We start from the raw sequence: 24,565 nt of genomic DNA, 5'->3' as shown, positions 1-24,565 counted from the left end.
CCTTTTCAAGCTGATTGATTGCTGCCAAGGGGTTTATTGCAAAAGAAATGTATGTTACCAAACAATGCAATAAATAAAGGTTGTAGATAAATTATAAAGTAAGTGACAAAACCACTGTACGCAAGAACATTCAAACTACGGTTTCTGTGCTCTGTGATGGGCTACTCAGCCTCCCTTTCCTGCACATATTTCACTTCACCTAAACTATACTTTCGCACATTTCCCACTGACCCTGCTGACATGTGGCCAGGCAGCTTCATGGACCTCCCAGGCTACAGCAGGCACTAGTGAAAGGTGGCTGGCAGGAGGGTCAGTACATCTCCCAACGCCACTGAGTCCCTGGAAACTTGTAACTGGACACACTGTAATTTATCCAGCTGTTTTTCAGAGACCGTGTTAATTGCACCTTATGGGAATGGTTGAGAAAAAGAGAGAAGGGTATTATAGCTGGTCATCCTTAGATTTTTATCAGGAGTTAAAGTGAGAACTCAGTTTACTGCACAGGTCTCATCACTGTTGTTCAAGACTAGTGGCAACTGAGAATGCCAAGGAGAGGGCTACTAAACCCATCCCAGCTTGTCGAATTCCACTGTTTTAATGTTTTTCTAAAAATGAAGTGCCCGATAGACGTCAACTTCCTGGGACTGTCTTGAGAAAACCTGGATGTACAGTCACCCCAATTGTGATCCATTGCTCTGCTTATCCTACAACTTCCTGATGAAACATCATCTTGCACTAATTTTACACACAACCTCTATGTACTAAAAATGACCTTTCATTTAAATGTAAAGGAAAGGGTGAGGCTGCAGTTAAAAATGAGACAATGTGAAGCTAGAAGACGGATGGCAACTCAGTGGGCGCGTTCAGATATCCCAGCTAACCTCTCCTGGAAGCCAAATCCCAGGGACAATTTCTGGTCATTTTCTTGCTGGAGCTATTTTCAGTTACAGCAGGCTGAATTCTCCAGGGGAAGAGGAAAACTGGGTAATTTGTCTTACTTTTCCTTCCTAAGTCCAGGACCTACACAAGTTTGGGCCTACAGCACTGAAATCCCCTTTGAACTGTGCCCCGAGTGAAGTGTCAGGAAACCGCTGCTTTTTTCTGGTGGGGGAAAGGGTGTTGTAGGTGCAAAGTTGTATTGGAGACCAGCTGTATACAAGTCGTGTAAACTTTATTGTCTGAGGACTTCATCACCTGTAAAAAGGCCCTCACAGTACGGACTGCCAACACATCTGGGTCAGAACAGCTGGGAACAATTTTTAGTTGGAAAAATAACTTATGTGGAAAAGGAGCATAAACTTTCATCATATATTGCCTGGTTGTAAACTAAGGCCATGGCAAGGAAAAATGCGGATGGCTTGTTTTTCTATTTGGTTAGAGTCAGCTATTTCTGGGGCACATACGGCACACAGTTCTTAGGTGACAGGACCCTGTCATAAAATGAACTGGTCACCTTATTAGCTTTTCTGAGTCCTTCACTAGTGGATTTTGGAAAACAGATGCTAAATGTTTAACAAAATCCACATACAGTTTATTAAGGCTTTTCCACAGTTATACCCAATCTACACAATATGCCAGTAGGAAAAAGCATTTCAAAGTAAACAAGGATGAATTAACACAGATTAAAATTGTATTTCTTAATATCAAATAATGCCATGTGGACTTAGGAGACCAGATGACTGACTGGAGATGGCCAGACAGGAGAAGATAGCAGAGAGGGTCCTGTCCAGAGGCAGAGGAAAACCATATTGTAAATTTGGAATCACTGACTGTTTTAATCATCAGATAGCTTGCTCTTTTCCTGGTGGAGAAAGCAAAAAGCATGAGGCAGCCTCAATCAACAGAGTGTCTGAGAAATAGAACTACCCATGGTACTTGGAAACTTGACCTTGTCAACTCCGAAAGTGCTGTTTGCCCAAAAGCCATATAAATGGTTAGTTTTTTTTAAACTTGACCTACTATTCAACTATTCTTTAGATATTTTAATGTTTCTAATCTAAAGAATTTTTTATTGTGGGAAAATATACATAACATTTACCATTTTTTGCCACTTTTAACTGTACAACTCACTGGCATTAAGCACTTTCATGGTATTGTTTAACCATCACCATTATCTATTTCCATAACTCGATTTCTGATTTTTCGAGCTTCTCCAAGATACAATATGTATGCCCAAAGAGAGAAAGATGCACGATTTTGCTGGGATCAATAAGCAATTGTTGGTTTGCATTCTTCTGGCTAGGCATGTAGACTATTACAGAGACCAGCTCTTGTTAGGAATGCCTGTATCTGTCAACATATTGTACTTTACCCTCTTTTGAACTTTGCTTTTATTCTAGGATGATTGTAAACCAGAGAAAAGCAACAAAAATCTATAAATGCCCTAAAACATTTCAACAGGACTATATGGCTGGCATGGGAGCTGTGGGGACTTTATTATGTTCATATTTGGAAAAAGTCGTTTAAGCCCTGCAATGATTAGATGTGACTGTGTGGGTTAATTATGTAGGAGAAGAGATAGTTTCGTTTTAAATTTCTGCAATTCAAATTGTGTATAAATATCATTAAAATGAAGATCCAAATCATCCTGGAGAAAAACTCACTGGCCATCAGAGAAATGCAAATCAAAACAAAAATGAGATACCATCTCACACCAGTTAGAGTGGCAATCATTAAAAAGTCAGGAAACAACAGGTGCTAGAGAGGAAGTAGAGAAATAGGAACACTTTTACACAGTTGTGGGAGTGTAAACTAGTTCAACCATTGTGCAAGACAGTGTGGCGATTCCTCAAGGATCTAGAACTAGAAATACCATTTGACCCAACCATCCCATTACTGGATATATACCCAAAGGATTATAAATCATGCTGCTATAAAGACACATGCACACGTATGTTTATTGCGGCACTATTCACAATAGCAACGACATGGAACCAACCCAAATGTCCATCAATGATGGACTGGATTAAGAAAATGTGGCACATATATACCATGGAATACTATGCAGCCATAAAAAAGGATGAGCTCATGTCCTTTGTAGGGACATGGATGAAGCCGGAAACCATCATTCTGAGCAAACTATTGCAAGGACAGGAAACCAAACACCGCATGTTCTCACTCAAAGGTGGGAATTGAACAATCACAACACTTGGTCACAGGATGGGGAACATCACACACTGGGGCCTGTCATGGGGTGGGGGAGGGGGGAGGGGTAGCATTAGGAGAAATGCCTAATGTAAATGACAAGTTTATGGGTGTAGCACACCAACATGGCACATGTATACATATGTAACAAACCTGCACATTGTGCCCATGTACCCTAGAACTTAAAGTATAAAAAAAAATATGGTAAAGCTTTAGGCTGTTCCAGTTACCGTTGCGAACATGAAAGAACTCATAGTGGAGAAAAACTACAAATGTAAGCAATATGGGAAAATATTTAATTTTCCCAGTTTTCCTCAAAGATATGAAAGCAATCAAACTGGAGAGAGAAAACCTATAACTGTAAGAAATATGATTTGAAAAAGTGAAAGGACTCACACTGAAGAAAAGCCTTACGGTATAAGAAATGTGGTCAGGCATTTAGTTTTTTTGTTTGTTTGTTTTTGTTTTTTTTTGTTTTTTTTTATATCTTTTTTTTTTTCTTCTTTTTTATTGATCATTCTTGGGTGTTTCTCGCAGAGGGGGATTTGGCAGGGTCACAGGACAATAGTGGAGGGAAGGTCAGCAGATAAACAAGTGAACAAAGTTCTCTGGTTTTCCTAGGCAGAGGACCCTGCGGCCTTCCGCAGTGTTTGTGTCCCTGGGTACTTGAGATTAGGGAGTGGTGATGACTCTTAACGAACATGCTGCCTTCAAGCATCTGTTTAACAAAGCACATCTTGCACCGCCCTTAATCCATTTAACCCTGAGTGGATACAGCACATGTTTCAGAGAGCACAGGGTTGGGGGTAAGGTCACAGATCAACAGGATCCCAAGGCAGAAGAATTTTTCTTAGTACAGAACAAAATGAAAAGTCTCCCATGTCTACCTCTTTCTACACAGACACAGCAACCATCCGATTTCTCAATCTTTTCCCCACCTTTCCCCCCTTTCTATTCCACAAAACCGCCATTGTCTTCATGGTCCGTTCTCAATGAGCTGTTGAGTACACCTCCCAGATGGGGTGGTGGCCGGGCAGAGGAGCTCCTCACTTCCCAGTAGGGGCGGCCGGGCAGAAGCGCCCCTCACCTCCCGGATGGGGCGGCTGGCCGGGCGGGGGGGTTGACCCCCACCACCTCCCTCCCGGACGGGGCGGCTGGCCGGGCGGGGGGCTGACCCCCCACCTCCCTCCCAGACAGGGCGGCTGGCCGGGCAGAGGGGCTCCTCACTTCCCAGTAGGGGCGGCCGGGCAGAGGCGCCCCTCACTTCCCCGACGGGGCGGCTGGCCCGGCGGGGGGCTGACCCCCCCACCTCCCTCCCGGACGGGGCGGCTGGCCGGGCGGGGGGCTGACCCCCCCACCTCCCTCCCGGACGGGGCGGCTGGCCGGGCAGAGGGGCTCCTCACTTCCCAGTAGGGGCGGCCGGGCAGAGGCGCCCCCCCACCTCCTGGACAGGGTGGCTGGCTGGGCGGGGGGCTGATCCCCCCACCTCCCTCCCGGACGGGGCGGCTGGCCGGGCGGGGGGCTGACCCCCCCACCTCCCTCCCGGATGGGGCAGCTGGCCGGGTGGGGGGCTGACCCCCCCACCTCCCTCCCGGACGGGGCGGCTGGCCGGGCAGAGAGGCTCCTCACTTCCCAGTAGGGGCGGCCGGGCAGAGGCACCCCTCGCCTCCCGGACGGGGCGGCTGGCCAGGCGGGGGGCTGACCCCCCCACCTCCCTCCCGGACGAGGCGGCTGGCCGGGCAGAGGGGCTCCTCACTTCCCGGTAGGGGCGGCCGGGCAGAGGCGCCCCTCACCTCCCGGACGGGGCGGCTGGCCGGGCGGGGGGCTGACCCCCCCCACCTCCCTCCCGGACGAGGAGGGAGGACGCTCCTCACTTCTCAGACGGGGTGGCTGCCGGGCGGAGGGGCTCCTCACTTCTCAGACGGGGCGGTTGCCAGGCAGAGGGTCTCCTCACTTCTCAGACAGGGCGGCCAGGCAGAGACGCTCCTCACATCCTGGACGGGGCGGCGGGGCAGAGGTGCTCCCCACATCTCAGACGATGGGCGGCCGGGCAGAGACGCTCCTCACTTCCCAGATGTGATGGCGGCCGGCAAGAGGCGCTCCTCACTTCCTAGATGGGATGGCGGCCGGGCAGAGACGCTCCTCACTTTCCAGACTGGGCAGCCAGGCAGAGGGGCTCCTCACATCCCAGACGATGGGCAGTCAGGCGGAGACGCTCCTCACTTCCCAGACGGGGTGGCTGCCAGGCAGAGGCTGCAATCTCGGCACTTAGGGAGGCCAAGGCAGGCGGCTGGGAGGTGGTTGTAGCAAGCCGAGATCACGCCACTGCACTCCAGCCTGGGCGCCATTGAGCACTGAGTTAACGAGACTCTGTCTGCAATCCCGGCACCTCGGGAGGCCGAGGCTGGCGGATCACTCGCGGTTAGGAGCTGGAGACCAGCCCAGCCGACACATCGAAACCCGTCTCCACCAAAAAAAATACGAAAACCAGTCAGGCGTGGCGGCGCGCGCCTGCAATCGCAGGCACTCGGCAGGCTGAGGCAGGAGAATCGGGCAGGGAGGTTGCAGTGAGCTGAGATGGCAGCAGTACCGTCCAGCTTCGGCTCGGCATCAGAGGGAGACCGTGGAAAGAGGGGAGAGGGGAGAGGGGAGAGGGCTGTATATCTTCTTTGGAGAAGTGTTTATTCAAATCCTGTTTTTGTTTTTTTGAAATGGAGTCTCGCTCTCTCACCCAGGCTGGAGTACAGTGGCACAATCTCAGCTCACTGCAACCCCTGCTTCCTGGGTTCAAGCAATTCTCCTGTCTCAGCCTCCCAAGTAGCTGGGACTACAGGCACATATCACCATGCCTGGATAATTTTTATATTTTTATTAGAGATGGAGTTTCACCACATTGGTCAGGCTGGTCTCGAACTCCTGACCTCAGATAATCTACCCGTCTCAGCCTCCCAAAGTGCTGGGATTACAGGCATGAGCCACCACGCCTGGCCCATTTAGTTCTTTTAGTTGCATTTGCTGACTTAAAATATCTCATTCTGGAGAGAAGCTCTGTGAATGTATGAGATGTGGGAATGCCTTTGTTTGTCCCATATCCTTTCATAGACGCATGATGATGCACACAAGATGGACCCTATAAACAGGAGAATCACCCTGACTGGATCCCGAGTAGTATGGAAAATACAGAAAAGTTCTCAATTTTAACAATTACTTTCAAAGTCATGTGAAAACTCCTACTGGAATGAAATCTTGTAAATAATATTGAAAGCCTGTTGCAAATTCATTATTGTATAATGCTTGAAAAAAATTTACAACATGAAAGAAATGTTATATGAATTATATATATATATTGTGTTTATCAGTGGCTCATTATTAAAGAAGGTCTCTGGACTATAGATTTCCACTGTTTTTGCGATAAAAGATTGAGGTGAAAATTCTGTAGGTACCTTTTAAGTGATAATTGTTTAATTAATCTATGATTAATAGGCCTTTGAAAAATGAATCTTTGTTAATTGTCAAAATTTTTCTTACTTTATGGGGCAGGTTTTGGACAGCCTTACCCATTGTATATATTCCAACTTTTTTTTTTTTTTTTTTTGAGATGGAGTCTTGCTCTGTCACCCAGGCTGGAGGGCAGTGGTGCAATTTCAGCTCACTGCAACCTCCACCTCCCAGGTTCAAGTGATCCTCCTGCCTCAGCCTCCGAAGTAGCTGGGACTACAGACATGCACCACCATGCCCGGCCAATTTTTGTGTGTGTGTGTGTGTATATATATATATATATATATATTTTTTTTTTTTTTTTTTTTTTTTTTTTTCAGGAGAGACGAGGTTTCGCCATGATGGCCAGGCTGGTCTCAGACTACTGACCTCAGTGAACCACCCGCCTTGGCCTCCCAAAGTGCTGAGATTATAGGCGTGAGCCAGTGTACCCGGCCTATATTCCAACTTTTTATTATTATGGAAAAAACTTATCTTTTTTGTTATAAAAAAAGGTTTTTTTAAAATAAAGAGTTGATGTCAGTTTGTAAAATAGTAAAAAATCAAAATAAAATGAAGATCATTGTAAAATGAAATGTCAGAATATGCGTGCATTGAACGAAATCAACAAAACACAGAACTGGGTAACTTCAGAATTTTAATCTCCATGAAGCTCAAGATATTCAGATCTAACAACTTCGGTGCTTACAGAACATTTATATCTTCTAGCTGTCCCATGTGAATATCCCACATAGACTCTCACCAGCCATGACCCAACTCCAGGTAGCAATGAAGGCTTATTGAAGTCCCATTTGGAGCATTTATGGTCTATTCCTGGCCCCTACTCTTCTATTCTGAAATCATGGTTGCAAAAGGCTCAGAATTTAAAGGTTTAATTATAAATGTCTCTTAAAGAGAAAAATGGAAAGGGGACTAGTTTAATGGAACAATTCATTTTATGAGTCAAATAGTGATATCCATCATTAATTACATGTGATGCAAATATGGCCAAATGTTGGCACTTGTTAAATCATTATGGCTACTATATGGGTATTGTTCTTATTATTTTCTGTACTTTCTGGACCTACCATTCCAAAAATGAAAAAATGTAATTTATAGAATTGACAAAGCAGAGAACATTTTCCTCCTGGGGTAAGCAAGGAAAATTTCAACATTATATTATTTTTGGAATTGACTGGACTTCCTACTCCTAAGCAATCTTACCTGCACATCTTTTGAAATAGACTTAATTGCTGCCTAGAGCTCATAGAAGGATCTCACAGCACTGCTCCAGGGCACTGAAGCTTACAGTGAAAGCACATTTTCAGCAAGTACTGAAGATTGTCTCCACGTTGGCTGGTTTGAAACTGTGGTGAGTGAATTCAGAAAATAAATAGTGTTGATTCTTTAGAGCTTTGAGGCTTTGAAGAAAATAATAACCCTTAGTAATTAACATCCCTGTTTGTTTTTAGATCTTTTGAATGTAATCAAGGAAAGGAATGGAAAGGAAAGAAGTGCTCAGAAAGCTCCCAGAAGCATTTTGGCACTCACCAAAGCAGCCGGAAGATGAATAACACAGTGGGGATAGATGGCTAAGTGGGTCCTATTTATGTGTTATTCATCGACACTAGAAAACATGCTTTAATTCAAAGCATTGTTTTCTCTTCAAGTGTCTCCAGTCAGCATCACGTAGCTTTACTAAATGCTTTTGGTAATGCTAGAGTTATTTCAGCGTACCAAGTGTCTTTGAGTAGTCCCTTAAGGAAATAAAGCTAAGAAAAGAAGAGGGCAGACAGAGGGCATTCGACCACAAAGAGTGAGAATTTCATTGGCTTGTAGAAGAATCCTTCTCGGAAATGGAATAGTTTATAGCAGAGATTCCCAGGCACACATGTTCTTAAGAACAAAGGGGCCTTTGGAATGCTGTATCAGTGAGGATGCTTTTAGTTGCAAGTAACTGCAGATCCAACTCAAGACTGGTTAAGCCAAGAGGAGATTTATTATCTTGCGTAACAAATGCTTAAGTAGCCGTGCTTCACCCAAGGCACACTGGGCTTCTGGTTCCACTTCTCTGTGGCTGCTGGATTTGTCCTCTTCTCTTTGTGGGCTTCATCCTGCAGCAGCTCTGAGCATCACATCCATTCACAACAGAGTCTTGTGGTCTGTTTGGCCCCGCCTTGCCTGGACATGTGTATGTTCATTAGGGAGTACTGATTCTTCTCAATGAGGAGGTGCTGGAACCAGCTGCCAGTGAGGACAGCAGAGGTTGAAAAGACTGAGAGGTACTAGAAAAGTAAGAAAGGAATGTATAATTGTGAATAGGTTAACCCCAGCTCTTGAGGAGGACGTGCCTACCTTCAGTCGCCTTTTTCCGACACCTGGGATAAAACAAACCAGCAAATCAAGTGAGAGCAATACCGCGCTCCACAGATTACTGCTGGCATAACCCCTTAAAAGAAGAAACAAAATCTTAAGTGATCGTAAATGAAAGAGGTACTCTAAGCAGAGACACATGTTTTCCAAGTTAAGGCAAGAGCAATAGCATTATTGCCTTATATTTGTTTTTGTTTGGTTGGTTGGTTTTATTTTTTCCTTGACACAAGTTCTCGCTCTGTTGCCCAGGCTGGAGTGCAGTGGAACCATCTCGGGTCACTGCAGCCTTGACTTCCTGGGCTCAAGCAATCCTCCCGCCTCAGCCTCTCGAGTAACTGGGATCACAGTGGGGTCTTGCCATGTTGCCCAGGCTGATCTTGAACTCCTGGCCTCAAGCAATCCTCCAGACTCTCCAAGTGCTGGGATTATAGGTGTGGGCCACTGTGCCCAGCCTTTTTATTTTTATTTTTTAAGATACGGGGTTTCATTCTGTTGCCCATACTGGAGTGGAGTAGCACAATTACAGCTCACAGCAGTCTCCAACTCTTGGCCTCATGGGATCCTCCCACTTCAGCCTCCTCAGTAGCCAGTATTACAGGCGCATGCCATCATGCCCTACCTTTATATTTGTTAATATAAGCATTATGACAGCAGAATTTTTTTTTCTTATTCACTACTGGATCTGCAGTGATTAGACCAATGAATAACACACTGTATATTCTCAATAAATATCTGTCAAATGAATGAGTCATGGTGTGGGCAGTTTAATAGTTTAAAAAGACCCAGAAAGAGACAGAGAGAGATCTGGGTTACAGTGCCAACTATATCATTTACTAGCTGTAGAATCTTTTTTTTTTGTCGTTTGTTTGTTTGTTTGTTTTGAGACAGGGTCTCACTCTTGTCGCCCAGGCTGGAGTGCAGTGGTGTGATCTCAGCTCATTGCAACCTTGACCTCCCAGACTCAGGTGATTCTCCCACCTCAGCCTCCCAAGTAGCTGGGACTACAGGCATGCACCACCACGCTTGGCTAATTTTCTGTATTATTATTATTTTTTTAGAGATGGGGTTTTGCCACATTGCCCAGGCTGATCTTGGACTCCTTGGCTAAAGTGATCAACCTGCCTCAGCCTCCCAAATTGTTGCGATTTACAGGCATGAGCCACCAAGCCCAGCCTGTAGAATCCTTTCTGTGCCTCAATTTCCTCTTCTGTAAAATGGGGATAATAGAAACCTGCTTCATCGGGTTGTTGTGAGAATTAAGTGAATCAATACATGTAAAGTGCTTAGAACAGTGCCAGGCCCATAGTAAGCCCTCAGGAATTGTTGACTGTTCATTATCACTGCTACCACTTACTAAGTTTTTGACTTCTATAAGCCTCAGTTTCCTCACTTGTAAAATGGGAATAATAAAAGGTGCCTCATTTTGAGGATGAAATGAGACATTGTTTATTCTTTCCTCACAACATCAGGCACGGGATTAGGAACAACTTGGCCAAAGGTCACTATAATTCCTTATCTATCTCAGTGCTTTTTATTTACAAACTTATTTTTATTCCCATAATATATTGATTCCCACAAAAACTTAATGAGAGAACAGGTCAACTATATGCCCCTTTTACAGGTGGAGAAACTAACACATGGAGCAGCTAAATGCCTGTTAAGACTCACTTTATAGACAGATAGTAGAGCCAGAAGTCAACACAGCAGCCACCCGATGCTTCTCATTGCAGATCTTCCACATTCTAACACAATTTTTAAGCAGAGACTTCATAGCTGGAGAGTGACTTTATTGAGCAAATGTACAATATTGGCTCAGAAATGGAGGACTTATAAAAACTATTTCTAGGTGGGATTGTGTCCAGAATTTGTGGGTTCTTGGTCTCACTGACTTCAAGAATAAAGCTGCGGACCCTTGTGGTGAGTGTTACAGTTCTTAAAGATAGTGTATCCGGAGTATGTTCCTTCTGATGTTCAGACGTGTTCAGAGTTTCTTCCTTCTGGTGGGTTCGTGGTCTCGCTGGCTTCAGGAGTGAAGCTGCAGACCTTTGCAGTGAGTGTTACAGCTCCTAAGGCGGCGCGTCTGGAGTTGCTCGTTCCTCCTGTCCGGAGTTGTTCATTCCTCCCGGTGGGTTCGTGGTCTTGCTGGCCTCAAGAGTGAAGCTGCAGACCTTCACGGTGAGTGTCACATCTCATAAAGACAGTGTGGACCCAAAGAGTGAGCAGCAGCAAGATTTATTGCAAAGAGCGAAAGAACAAAGCTTCCACGGTGTGGAAGGGGACCCAAGCAGGTTGCCACTGCTAGCTCGGGCAGCCTGCTTTTATTCCCTTATCTGACCCCACCCACATCCTGCTGATTGGCCCATTTTACAGAGAGCCGATTGGTGCGTTTACAATCCCTGAGGTAAACACAGAGTGCTGATTGGTGTATTTACAATCCTCTAGCTAGAGGTAAAAGTTCTCCAAGTCCCCACTAGATTAGCTAGACACAGAGCACTGATTGGTGCATTTACAAACCTTGAGCTAGACACAGGGTGCTGATTGGTGCGTTTACAAACCTTGAGCTAGACACAGAGTGCTGATTGGTGCCTTTACAATCCCTTAGCTAGACATAAAAGTTCTCCAAGTCCCCACCCCACTCAGGAGCCCAGCTAGCTTCCCCTAGTGGATCCTGCGCTGGGGCCACGGATGGAGCTGCCTGCCAGTCCCACACCGTGCACCCACACTCCTCAGTCCTTGGGCGGTTGATGGGACCAGGCGCCGTGGAGCATGGGGCGGCGCCTGTCGGGGAGGCTCAGGCCATGCAGGAACCCACTGCGGGGGGGCTTGGGCATGGTGGGCTGCAGGTCCCGAGCCCTGCCCCGCAGGAAGGCGTCTGAGGCCCAGCAAGAATTTGAGCATGGTGCGGGCCGGCCAGCAGTGCTGGGGGACCTGGCGCACCCTCCGCAGCTGCTGGCCCGGGTGCTAAGCTCCTCACTGCCTGGGGCCAGCGGCACTGGCCGGCCGCTTCAAGTGCGGGCCCACTGAGCCCGCGCCCATCCAGAACTCGCGCTGGCCAGTGAGTGCTGCGTGCAGCCCTGGTTCCCACCTGTGCCTCTCCCTCTACCCCTCTCTGCAAGCAGAGGGAGCCGGCTCCAGCCTCGGCCAGCCCAGAGAGGGGCTCCCACAGTGCAGCAGCGGGCTGAAGGGCTCCTCAAGCATGGCCAGAGTGGATGCCGAGGCCGAGGAGGTGCTGAGAGTGAGCGAGGGCTGCTAGCACGTTGTCACCTCTCAGGATGATGTAGGGGAAGGAGGGAGGAAGTGACCAGGACAGGAAATAACATTTCACAAGAAGTGCTCTTAAGGGAGGAAGGTTAGAATGATCCATGTGGTACTGGATTAGAGTTAGAGACATCAGAATGAACTCACGAATTTAGCTTAATATAGCTACAGATGGTTACAAATAGATATTTGCAGATATGTATCGATTCATGGATTAGTATGTATAGATACATACATTTTATTGCTCTGTCAGCTAAAGGGGCCTAGAAACCACAACACCCCAATAGTAATGAGCACCCCTAGCACCCAGATCTTGGTTTCTAATACCATTCTCTAGTAAAAGAAACCAGGAATCACTGGAGAAATGGCTGATTCTAGGGCTGCACTAATAACATACAAAAGGAAACTGTAGTGCCAGAAAGTAAGGAAGTGCTGGGGTAAAAAAGATAGGGGTATGTCAAAGGGATGCAAGAGCCCACTGAAAAGGTTACCAATGGCCAAAGCTTGAACAATTTGAGCAATAAAATAAATAATGTAGTATTGGCTGATAACCCAAAGTATAAAATAGATGTTAATCCACCTAACAGAAATACATGATTGTATGAATAAATAAATGGGGGAGAAGAGATAAATCTCCCTTGCAGAAGAATTCCAAATAATTTATGTAGATACTCCCCCATCAAGGAGGTGGAAGATATTCTTACCCCTTAAGTGGGGGCTGCATATAATGACTTCTTTCCAAAGAGTCCAGGATGGAAAGAAGGGAGAAAAGAGTAACTTTACAGTGGAGAAGTCTGATAAACACTACCTCAATCAGAAGATCAAGTTAATATCAATAGTGATAAGTCAACTTGATAGTTAGTTACCCTTCAGGTGATGCCATGAGAATGGTACTTTATCTCAGTGGTCTTCCTTCCAAAAACCCATAACCCCTATCTAGCCATGAGAAGAATGCCAGACAAACTCAAAGTGAAGAATATTCTATAAAATGCCTGACACCTGACCAGTATTTCTCAAAACTATTAAGGTCATCAAAAATAAGGAAATTCTGAGAAACTGTCACAGCCAAGAGGAGCTTAAGTAGACATGACAACTAAATGTAACATTGTGTCCTGGATGAAATCCTGGGGCAGAAGAGAGATGCTTGGTTAAAACTAAAGAAATTTCAATTAACTAAGGACTGTAATTAAGAACACATCAATATTTTTTAGTTTTGATAAATATGCCATATGAATGTGAGATGTTAATAAGAGAAACCAAGAATGGAATATTCAGGAACTTTCTGTACTATATTTTCTTTTCTGTAAATCTAAAACTATTCTAAAATTTAAAGTTTGTCAAGAATTAATTGGGCTGCTAGGGCAGCAACAACAACAATAAAAAAGACATGGAAAACAAAAAGCAAATGAGAAAATAGAAAACAAACAGCAAAATGATGAATGTATGCTCAACCATATAAATATGTTCATTGTAAGTGGTCTAAACACTGCAATTAAAAGCCAGATATTGTCAGAGAATTTTAAAAATACAATATCCAGGCTGGATGTGGTGGCTCATGCCTGTAATCCCAGCACTTTGGGAGGCCAAGGCGGGCAGATCACTTGAGGTCAGGAGTTTGAGACCAGCCTGGCCAACATGGTAAAACCCCGTCTCTACTAAAAATACAAAAATTAGCTGGGTGTGGTAGGACATGTGCCTGTAATCTTAGCTACCCCAGGAGGCTGAAGAAGGAGAATCTCTTGAACCTGGGAGATGGGGGCTGCAGTGAGCCAAGATCTCACCATTGCACTCTAGCCTGGGTGACAGAGCAAGACTCCATCTCAAAAAAAAAAAAAAAAAAAAAAAGCAATATTCAGTGTATGCTGTCTATACAAGAAACCATTTTAAATATAAAGATACAGACAGATTAAAATAAAAGATGGAGATACATATACCAATCAAGCAATAATCAAGAGGAAGCTGGAGTAGATACAAAGTAGAGTTCATAACAAGGAATATGATCATAGATAAAGAGGACATTTCATAATAATAAAGGCGTTATTTCATTAAGAAGACAACAATCCTAATGTGTATGTACTTAATAATGGAGCTTTGAAATATACACGACAAAAACTGATAGAACTGAAAGGAGAATAGAGTAAGAGTTTTCGTTGGAGATTTCAATACTCTTCTCTCAGTAATGATAGAACAAGTAGAAAAGAGAAAATAAGAATACAAACTAAGTGAAGATAAAGACTTGAACAAATTCCCGCCCAGAACATCAGAATAAATTGCATGTCTTTTACATAGCACATTGATGGCTGTCACTTTTTAATCCAGTCTAAAAATCTATACTTTCTAATTTCAGTGTTTAATCTCTTACATTTGATTGATGTAATTTCTGATGGTGTGAGTTTATGAATCATGTTGCTTTGTTTTCCATGTGTTCTTTCTTTCTTTGTTCCTTCTTGACTGCCTTCTCTTAGATTATTTTCACATTCTTTTTATCTTCTTTATTGCTTCTTACCTATGTCTGTTTGGGTTTTTTTTTTTAAAATAATGATGGCTCTAGTGATTTCAATATGCAACCTTAATTTATCATTGTCTACATTGAATAAATATTATAGTACTTCATGGACAGAATAATGACTTAAAACACTATAATTCCATTTACAGCCTTTATCCCTTTGTGCTATTTTGTTATGTGTTTCACTTCTACGTATGTTATAAACCCCACAACACTTGCTATTGTTTTTATCTAAACACTCAAACGTCTTCTCAAAATTAAAAAAATAAAAACTAGTCTTTTATATTTACCCACATATTTACCTTTTTTAGTGCTTTTCATTCCTTCCTGTAGATTCCATCTGAAATCTGGCTTCCATCTGGGATAACTTCCCTTTAGCTTAAAAAACCTCTAGAGATTTTAGTGATATAAACATATAAACAAAATGGCCCATTTCTTGTAGTTTGGGTCTGTTGGTAACACATTCTCTGAGCTTTTTTTTTTTTTTTTTTCCATTAAAAGTGTCTTTATTTCCCCCTCATTCTGAAGTTTATTTTCACAGGATGTAGAATTCTAGGTTGATAATTGTTATGTATTTTTAAAACACTTGGCCAGGCACGGTGGCTCACGCTTGTAATCCTAGCACTTTGGGAAGCCAAGGCGGATGGATTGCCTGAGCTCAGGAGATTGAGACCAGCCTGGGCAACATGGTGAAACTCATCTCTACTAAAATACAAAAAAAAAAAAAAAAAAAAAGTTAGCCGGCATGGCGGTGTGTGCCTGTAGTCCCAGCTACTCAGGAGGCTGAGGTGGGAGAATTGCTTGAACCCAGGAGGCAGAAGTTGCAGTGGCTGAGATTGTGCCACTGTACTCCAGCCTGGTGACAGAGTAAGACTCCGTCTCAAAAAATAAAAACAAACAAACAAAAAAAACCATTTCAATGATATGGTTTTACTCGCTTCTGAATTCTATTATTTCTGATGAAAAGTCAGTTGTCATCCATGTCTCTCCTCCCACATTCCAAACCCCCTCTTTCTCCCAAATATAAAGTGTATTTTTTCCTTTGACTTTTGTTTTGTTTTGTTTTTGGAGACAGGGCCACAGTTCTGTCCCAGGTTAGAATGCAGTGAGTTTTGTTTTTGCCACAACTCACTGCAGCCTTGACCTCCCAGTCTCAAGTAATCCTCTTGCCTCAGCCTCCTGAGTAGCTAAGACCACACACCACCATGCCTGGCTAATTTTTTATTTTTTATAGAGACGAGGTATCATTATATTGCCCAGGATGGTCTCAAACTCCTGGACACAAGCAATCTGCTCACCTTACCCTCCCAAAATGCTAGGATTATATACCTTTCAACATTTATTTTATCCAATTTTCTTTGTACTTGCTTTCTGAGACTCCAATTCTATGTATATTAGACTATTTGATATTGTCCCCCCAAATTAATATTTTTATTTTTAATCTTTTTCTTCTCTGTGCTTCTGTTAAGATAATTTCTATTCACTTGTCTTTAAATTTTCCAATTGCTTTATCCCCCTGTGTCCAGTATTCTTAGGAATTTAGTTCACATATCCTCCTTTTCATTGTTCACTGGCTTTAAAAAGTAGACAGACAGACAGATATTTTTCCCTTGGCTTGAGTAACAGTCATTTACAACTGTCTACATTTTAATTGGAAATAGAACCTTGAGTGGGTCTTAAGCACTCTTATATCATACAAAGAACATGCTAAAAATATAGTATTTCTGGGAAATACTATCAGACATCAGACAATATCTAGGATATTTAAAAAAAATTCCTTAGGTGGTTCTAATGCAGGAGTCCCCACACACCCTTAAAGAAACACTAATTTGTTGTTAAAAGCTGAAGTCAAAATAAAAGTTAGCAGTCAAATGCAAATCAGTTTCAACTGAGGCCTCAGGAAGACCATCAACAAAGCTATCAGATTGCTTTACTAAATTCAACTTTCGAAAACTCATAGCCATTATGAAAACCAGTGTAGAGGTTCCTCAAAAAATTAAAAATGTAACTACCATATGATCCAGATTAGTACCTTCACCTATGAGCAGACTTCTGGGTATATGTCCAGAGGAACTGAAATCAGCATCTTACAGAGATATCTAACCCATCATGTTCATGGCCGCATTATTCACAATAGCCAAGATATGGAATCATCCCAAGTGTCCACTGATGGATGAGTAAATAAAGAAAATGTAGTATAGGCACACAGTGGAATACTATTCAGCCTTTGAAAAGAAGGAAATCCTGTCATCTGTGACAACACGGATTAACCTGGAAGATATTATGCTAAGTAAAATAAGCCAGGCACAGAAAGATAAATACTGCACGATCTCATTTATATGTGGAATCTACAAAAGTCAAACTCATAGAGGCAGAGAGTAGAATGGTGGTTGCTAGGGGCTGGGGAGTGGTGGGGTGGTAGAGTGGGGGTGGGGAGATGTTGGTCAAAGGGTACAAAGTTTCAATTAGACAGAATAAATAAGTTTTGGAGATTTATTGTATACCATGGTGACTATAGTTAATGATAATGTTTTGTATACTTGAAAATTGCTAAGAGAATAGATCTTAAATGTTCCAAACACAAAAAAAGGATAAGTACGTGAGGTGACAGATATGTTATTAGCTTCATATAATCATTTCTCAATGTATATGTAAGAACATCAGGTTGCACACCATAAACATATACAATATTTATTTGTCAATTATACCTTAATAAAGCTGGTGGAGGGACAACTTAATTTAAATAAACTGGTAAATATGGAAACAGACATGGCCTGTAATTTCCAAAAGCCATGTAGTTACTCCATTTCATTTGTTCTTGATTTTATGCTGGGCTGTAGCTCCTCAGTGAACCAACTAAAGTAATAATTAGACAGTTTTAGGAGACAAGAATGTCTTCAGTGATGTGTATAGGCAGGCTTGTATAACTCTTTGAAAGATCTCCAAAGAGGAATATGAATGATTGAGAACACATAGATCTGCTATTTACCAATTAATCCTAAGGTTCCATGGCCTGGAACAATTACCAAGAGCTAAAGACATTAACTTGGATATTATGTGGCTATCAAGAAAGGACTCTAATTTTTGAACAAATATACCAGAAATTATGCACTCAAATGAGTGCAGTTCTCTTCAACAGGCAAAAAGAAATTGAGTATCAACCCTGCTTCATTGGTTTCACTCCCTAGAGAGTTGCATTGGGGATTTTAAGGTAGAATATAGCTCAGCGGGAAAGAGTCATCTATGAGCATGGTCTGCCATGAACATGGCTAGGGTCCATGGCAACAGAAGTGGTACATAATTGCCCTTCCTGGGTTAATGGTAAGAGCCTTGGGTTTGAAGACTTGAGCATAAATTTGGCTCTGCCATCTACTAACTGTGAGATCTTGTGAAAACACATTCTCTGAGTCTCAATTTATTTTATTTAATGGTAATTGGTCACAAAAAATTTCCACTTTCTATTTCATAGGTATACATGTGATATCCCCTTTGAAACTTAACAGTGCACTAATAGCAAGTTGTTCTTCAAGGAAGTCACTTTGGTAGGCTATGATCTTATTTACAACAATTCTATCATTGCACATTCTTTGGGAGTGCATTTATAAACAGTTTGAGCAATTTGGGAGAAGCACTTTTACATGTCCCTGTGATGGCTAATTTTATGTGTCAATTTGGCTATGGTAAGGGATACCCAGAAAATGAAAAAAAAAAATTATTTCTGGGTATATCTGGAAGGGTATTTTCAGAAGATATTAGCATTTGAATTAGTAGACTGAGTAAAGAAGATTACCTCTCATCAGTGTGGGCGGGTATCAGCAAATCCATCAAGGGCCCAAATAGAAAAAAAAGGCAGAGGGGGGCGAATTCTCTCTCTTTTTCTTGAGCTAGATGTCCATCTTCTCCTGCCCTTGGACATTAGAGCTCCTGGCTCTTGTGCCTTTGGATTCTAGGACTTATGCCGGAGCCCTCTTGCCTCAAACTGGGAGATACACCATTGGCTCCCATAGTTCTCAGGCCTTTGGATTTGGACTGAACCATGGGAATTGGCTCACAAAGTTATGGAGGCCAGGAAGTCCCATGATATGCCATTTGCAAACTGGAGAACCAGCATCATGGGACTTCTTGGCTTCCATAATTGTGTGAACCAATTCCCATAGTACATCTCCTCTTATGTATCCATAATTATTCTATTTGTTCTGTTTCTCCGGGGAATCCTGACTAATACACGGTGTTTTGATAATTCAGCTAGATCACCTACAAATCAATCAGGAACTTTGGATTCAAATGATATCATTGTTGCCAAAAATCGAATTCACTATTAGTGGATGAAGATTTGTTACCACTGGGTTATTAAAAAGCGTAGGCCACAGGCTTTTGAAGATTCTTCCCAAAGAGGAATTCCAGAAATGATTTATGCAATTGCAGCCTCATTAGTGTAAGAGTATGGTCTCCCAAGGGAGCTATGTTGAAGGCTGAAACTCACTTGAATATGTAATCTTCTGTTAGCTTGTTTAATTAATCGGTCATTTTGCATTAGAATCTCATGGATGTATAGCAGAGTTACCATGCTTTGAATCTGAATGATGGTCACACACTGATCCTGCAGTAATCTCTAAGAATATAAACAAGGTAGCCCAGATGAACTCTCACCCTCTGATAGAGAGGGAATTGGAGCTTTCTGGCGCTTACTGATAACATAACAAGAATGTCTTCAGTGATGTGTATAGGCAGGCCTGTATAACTCTTTGGAAGACCTCCAAAGAGGAATATGAATGATAAGTCTCCAAGCAAACAACTATTTGTAACCCCAGAATTATAAAATATAGATGTAATACGGTTGTGAAAATCCTTTCTGTTTGGGCCAGGCACAGTGGCTTATGCCTGTGAATTACTTTGGGAGGCCAAGGTGGGAGGATTGTTTGAGCCCAGGAGTTCAAGACCAGCCTGGGCAACATAGTGAGATCCTGTCTTTACAAAAATATTAAAAATTAGCCAGTTGTGGTAGCACATGCCTGTGGTCCCAGCTGTTTGGAAGGCTGAGATGGAGGATTGCTTGAGCCCAGGAGGTTGAAACTGCAGTGAGCCATATCTACACCACAGTACTCCAGCCACTTCAGCTTTGGGGATAGAGCGAGACCCTGTCTCAAGAAATAAAAAAAAAAATAGGAATGAAAAAAGAAAATCCTGTTTGTTCAAAAGTAACTACTATGGTTAGGCAAAGGCAGGAAATGTTAGAAGAAATGCAGCGAGAAGTCCTTGGAAGGAGTATATTTTAGCATTGGAGTCTGGGCTACGTGAAGGAGATGTTGACACAGATCCAATCCTAAACTGTTAGGGCGGGTGGAGTATCTCTCTGAGACTGTGTCATGAGGGATCTCTGCCCTTTGCCTGAGCTTTAGAGGGTCATACTCTAGACTTTTTCTCTCTGTGAGAAGAGGAGTCCATGGGCTAAAGGGATGTGCCCCCCTTAAGCCCACTGTGGTAGAAGGAATTCTAAGATGGCACCCAAGATTCACGCACTCTCTATCTTCCCCCTCTTTGAGTGTGGGTGTGACCTATAAATCACACTCCATGATTAGGTTACATTATATGGCAAAAGTGGAGGGATTTGCAGATATAATTATCGTTTCTCATCAGTTAACTATAAGTTAACAAAAAAAGATTGTCGTGGATGGACCTTACTTAGTAAGGTGAAATCCTTTAAAAGAGGGCTGAACCCTTCATGAAAAGAGAGATTCTGCTGGTCTTGAAGAATCAAGTTGCCATTAGTTCTATAGCCACAAGGAAATGAATTCTGCCAATGACCATGTGAGCTTGAAAGAGGACTCTGAACCTCAGATGAAACTGCAGCCCTGGTTGACACCTTGACTGCAGTCCAGTGAGACCCTGAGCAGAGGAACCAGTTAAGCCACACTCAGACTCTTGACCCAAGGAAATCATGAGATAATGGACATGTGTTGCTGTAAGCCATTAAGTTGGTGGTGATTTGAGATGCAGCATAGAACACGAATTCACCCATGTCTCATCTTCTAGTCTAATGGCACGCAAAGTTTGATCTGTTTACTGCTGGTCCAGGGTGAGCTAAGTATAGAAAGTGAGAGTAAGTGGTACTTTCTATGGCAATTTAACACTGCTGAAATATTTAAATTATATTTTATAAAAATGTGGATCCACAGTAGAGTGAACTTTTTTAAAAAATCATTTTTCACCAGATAAGTACTGTTCTAGTTCATGATCTGCCTTCTTAGAATTCTGAATTATCTGCCCAACTGACCCTGAAAGAGGAATGAATTAGCTCTTCAAGGGCCTGCTCAGTCCTTTCTTTGGCCTGCCTGTATAAGGGCGGACAGTGCTGCTGCTGAACTAACCCCTAGCCCTGACAGTTGGCCAAGAAACAGCTCTTTATGGGGTTGAAGATGGAGCTTCAGATGTGTGGGTTGGCAGGTTCACACATGACTATAAGCCCCTGGAAGTGCTGGATAGAAAGATGGGAAGAGAAGAGAGGAATAACCAGGGGCCAGAAGCTATGGATGGCTGTTCATATGTAACCTCAAAATTCCCTGCTAAAACATGGGAAATCCCAAATTTTTAAGTTCAAATACAGCTTTCGGGTCATTGTGAAGGTCTATTGGCCAAAGTAGAAGGAAAGAACATATTTTATTTAATATTATGCTAGCTTGGCTTATGTTTTTAAACATTCTAGACATATGCTATGCCGGCCTTCATTTGTTCTCTTGTACTGGCCTTGTAAATATGTTAAGAGTGGGCCTGGAGAGTGGTCTTTTCTCCTGGAACACTTCCATCTACTTCTCCCAGAGATTGCAAACCTAGAATCTGGAGCTGCTTAAGTGGAAGGGTTTTGTTCTTTTTTGTTGTTGTTTTTAGTGATGCCTCATCATAATTAACACAAAAAGGTTTTCTGCACTAATGATGCTTAGATTTTTTTAACCCATTTTTCCCTAACTGCATGATGGTAGGTGCTATGGTTTGAATGCCTCCCAAAATCTGCATGTTGGAAACTTAATACTCAGGCAGCATTGTTGGGAGTTGGGGCCTAATGAGAGGTGATTAGGCCATAAGGGGGAAGTAAATGGATTAAAACCCATTTATGCCTAGTGTTCCATTATTGGAACACTAAGCATGTGGGAGTTATTTATATCTACTGCTGAAGGTCTGATTGCAAAAATTCAAAAAATTGCAACCTCAGGCAGAAATGGGTTAATACTGTTATCATGGAAATGGGTTTGTTATAAAAGGGTGTGTTTGGCCCCCTTTTATCTCTCTCTCTTTTGCCCTTCCACCTTGGGATGGCACAGCAAGAAGCCCCTCTCTGGATGCCGGCCCCTCTTGGACTTCCCAGCTTCCAGAATTGTGAGCCAGTCAATTTCTGTTCGTTATAAATTACCCAGTCTCAGGTATTCTGTTATAGCAGCACAAAACAGACTAAGACAGTGGGTTATCCTAAATCCGTATTATGCCAGTGAGAACCAAGGGGTGTAGCATATTTCCTGAGCAGTGTTTCAGATCCCCAGCAGAAGGTAAATGCTGTAAATTACTGTGCATTTGCCACAGTGTAGTAGACTGAATAGTGGCCACCAAAGAGATCCAGGTCCTAATCCCTAACACCTGTGAATACTAACGTACTGTGTCAAAAGAGGCTTTGTAGATGTGATTAAGTCAAGGAATTTTCGATGGAGAGAGTATCCTAGATTAACTTGGTGGGACCTAAATGCATTCACAAATGACCTTATAAGAGAGAGGCAGAGGGAGACTTGACACCAAATAAGGAAATGGGACATTAAGGCAAGAGGCTGAGGTATTGGCTTTGAAGATGGAGGAAGGGGCCACAAGCCAAGGAATGCAAAGGGTACATCTCTAGAAGCTCAAAAGATAAGAAAAAGGATTCTCCCCAAAAGCCTCCAGAAGGAGTGCAGCCCTACCGATGCCATGATCTTGGGCTAATGTAACTGATTTTACCTTCTGACCCCCAGAACTATTGGAGAATAAGTGTGTTATTTGAAGCCACCAAGTTTGTGGTAATTTGTCACAGCAGGTAAAGTAAACTAATATACACAGCAAACAATGAAACTATTTTTAAAATCTGAATTAAAAGTCTGGGATTTTGGTGTGTGTGCAACCACTACCAGTTTTCTAGATACTCTTCTAGAGACAAGGTATTGTGAAACAGACAATGTAAGTGAGAATGGAAGAGAGTAACACAGACCCAAAGGGCATGCTTCAAAAGCCACATGGGAGGCCAGATCCCAGCTGACACACCACTTTAGAATAAGAGTGTTTCCTCAAAATAACTGAAGGAACGCCGAGAAGGGCTATAGATGTGTTCAGCTTTATTCCCACAGTTGACATTTATAATGTATCAGTCCCTGTTAATAGCTTGACTGAACGACAATCAAAGGATGTGTGGGACTCATAAATAGTCCCAAGCACACCCAAGAGGGAGCATTTGTAATGCCGCCTTCAGAGACTAGGTAGAAAGGAAAGGAAGGGAGCAAAGGAAAACTCAGGGAGGAATTTAAGGGACAAATGTTCCTGACCAAAATGTCAGAGCCTGGACTAAGCTCTTGATCACAAAGAAATGGTGAGAAGCCCCGTAGCTGAAATTACTGTGAGAGCCCGTTGGAGTCAGAGGAGGTATTTGTGGTGGGATTACAGGGAAACTTTTCTACTTCTTGTCTCCACATAAGCCCCAGGTTAGTCCCAAAGGACTGTGGATGCTGTTGAGGCTTAGTGAACACCGAGTAATGGGAGAAGAAGAGACTCGCTTTCAGTACCATATTCCCTTGGGTACAGAGAAAAAGCTCAGGCCGTTTTGAAAACAGCTGCTGCACTTTTCCCAAATGACCTTTCTTTGTTCCCTTCAGCTCCAAGCCCTTGGACTCATTCTCCATTTTTCTCTTTATGCAGGTGTATGTTTAAGCTCAGGCTGGAAAAGGATCACTGAAAGTCACTTGGATGGTGTTTCGTGTGTCTGTGATGAGCTTGCTGTTGCTTTCTTTCTTCTTGACAGGTGGGTTTATTTCTTATGGAATCAGACCTTTTGGCTACAGTGTTCTCTAAACAGCTGTAATACCATCTCACTCAGTTAATCTAACTTTGGATCTGATGTACATCAGAATAAAACCTATAGAGAATAGAGCTGACTTCCCCAAATCCATGTGCCTCCACTAACCCCCCAGGAGCTTAGTGTGGCTGGTTGTGAATGACAGTGATCTCCGTGATGAGAAGTAATCCCTCCTCTAGAAATACTTTACCTGTTTTCTTTGGTGCTTAACACCCTCTGCATGAGACTTATTGCTCTATGTGCTTTCATCTCCCCTGTGACAAAGGACACATCTTTCTCATTTCCACATTCCCTCCTCTTGCTTCTCCCCCATGCCACCTCCCCTTTGTCCCTCTACCAACACATAGGTACCTGCCTCAGTTAGGCACCTATTCTACAGCCCATGGAACAAATAAAGCTTTCAAACATTAGTTATTTAATCAATGGGTCAAAAAAACCAGTATCTGAATATGCACAGCGTCTAACCTTTTTGATGGGCTTTTGAATCTAGTGCCTCATTTTGTCTCTTCAACATCCCTCTGAACTCAGTATAACAAGTAGTAATAGCCCCATTGAACATATAAAAAAAACTGACGTCTGGGAAAGTTTTAACTTAGGAAAAGGTCACATTGCAGATTATTGGCAGAGTTCACATTAGAATCTGTTTCTTACTCTGTTGTCCTCACCACTATACTATGGTGCTTTCGTTCATTGAGTTGACCTATGGTAAAGTTATAAGCCTTGCT

The 24,565-nt window shown here is 42.9% G+C and overlaps 1 long non-coding RNA gene across 2 annotated transcripts in view; it reads left to right on the top strand.

Moving 5' to 3' along the window:
- Window positions 1–23,779, top strand: part of LOC134807937 (uncharacterized) — a 73,105-nt gene extending 49,326 nt beyond the window's left edge. For both annotated transcript variants that reach the window (XR_010149585.1, XR_010149584.1), the window contains exon 3: window positions 23,684–23,779. This is a non-coding gene — a long non-coding RNA (uncharacterized LOC134807937). The remainder of the gene's footprint in view (window positions 1–23,683) is intronic.
- Window positions 23,780–24,565: the final 786 nt, after the last annotated feature.

The sequence above is a fragment of the Pan troglodytes genome, chromosome 12 (genome assembly GCF_028858775.2).
Source record: "Pan troglodytes isolate AG18354 chromosome 12, NHGRI_mPanTro3-v2.0_pri, whole genome shotgun sequence".
Classification (NCBI taxonomy): domain Eukaryota; kingdom Metazoa; phylum Chordata; class Mammalia; order Primates; family Hominidae; genus Pan; species Pan troglodytes.
This window is presented reverse-complemented; position numbering and strand designations above follow the sequence as displayed.